Genomic DNA, 1,692 nt, shown 5'->3' on the forward strand with positions numbered 1-1,692 from the left:
TAACACCTCATCCATTTAGATAACTATTGAGGTCCCCCGCCACTCTGGCGGACTAAATCTCACTTAAAGATGAGTAGTGTTTGGATTACTCCGTTTTAGTTCACCTTATTCACTATACCATACTATAAGTTAACATGTCCATTTGCTGGAAATCGCTTCAGTCTACCGTATCTAGCAGATTATCACCTGAGCTACTGTTTGAGTTTATGATTACTCTTATGTGATGGTTCCTTATCAAACTAGCACTTTAGTTTGTACTTTGCAATATAACCCCCTCTTAAAGAGGAATAGTCTTGACAAACATATCTATAACTTGTTGTGTCCTTTTATGTAACTCTCTCTATCGATGAGTTCCAACTAACCCCTCTTTATTCAATAGACTATCCGTTGTGCCTATGCTCAATCTCTAACATACAAGATCTCACTAAGAACCTTTTGGCGGCTCTTATTGGTGAATCCTTATATGTGATCCTTGGATAAATCTTCTTTCGTTTGCCTATACACTAGAAACCTACTGACATGTTATTTCTCATAACTGCTTCATTATGGGTTACCACCTCGCTGCCCCACCGGTTTTCATGGTTACTGTCCTGGCAGTTTGTTTCCTCTTTCTATTACCCTTACTTTGTTCGGCGGATTTCTCAACCTGTTCACCAATACTTGCATTTTTTTCTTATGCGTGATTTTCCTAATTACCGTACTAACATTCTACCCCATGTTTAATATCCTAATGAACTACCACGTGTTTAGTGTCCCGATAGACTACCCTGCATTTATTGTCTCGGTGAACTCTCTATACTACCATAGCCAAGTTATGGTCTTACCTAGTATACCTCAAGTTTAATGTCTTGGCAGACTCTAGTGGTTTCCATAGCTGAGCTACGGTCTTACACCTCGTAATCCCCGTGTTTACTATTCCAATAGACTGCCCCGTAGGACCTTACCATCGTTGTGGTGTCGCCCCATAAAGCATATTGACCGCCTTAGCAGTGTTGCTTTATGGAACCTTAAAGTCATCATTATCGTCTTATATTGTATCCACCTTAATGCTTGAACATTGAAGTGTCCCCCTCAGCAAGGCTCGGAGCTTCGCGCATCACAGTTTGCTCCTAACAATCCCGGATGGCAGAATCTTAACGGAATTCCAATTTCCCTATTTCTCCACTCATTCCTCCATTTTGACATTCCTATACCTTAATGCTCGAACCCCGCAATGTCCCTTTCGCAAGGCCCGAAGCTTTACACATCACGGTTTGCACACGGCAACACCGTATTGTGGTATCTAATAAAAATTCCTGTCCCCAAATCCTAGCTTCATCTATCCTTTCAATTATTTTCCACCATTTTAATCATACAATATATGCATTTCACTTATATACTAACATGAAATATGCTATCCTCTTTAAACATGGATTTCTAACTATCTCATGCATACCAAACTACATGATAGATGCCATATATCAAATAAGTTTCATATAGGCTTATTATTCATAATTAACAGGGTTCATTCATCATCATAGATTGTAACATAGAACCATGCCAACTACACAACATTATAGGGATAGAGTATAGAAACTCACTTGACACTTATTTGTCTCTTCTCTTGCTTAGCTTTTTCAAACGCCAGAGCTTCTACTCTTCTGGAAGTAGCTTGCTGGATTCTCTACCTTTTGTATTTGAACCTGATGATCA

This window comes from Gossypium raimondii, chromosome 9, assembly GCF_025698545.1.
Source record: "Gossypium raimondii isolate GPD5lz chromosome 9, ASM2569854v1, whole genome shotgun sequence".
NCBI lineage: Eukaryota > Viridiplantae > Streptophyta > Magnoliopsida > Malvales > Malvaceae > Gossypium > Gossypium raimondii.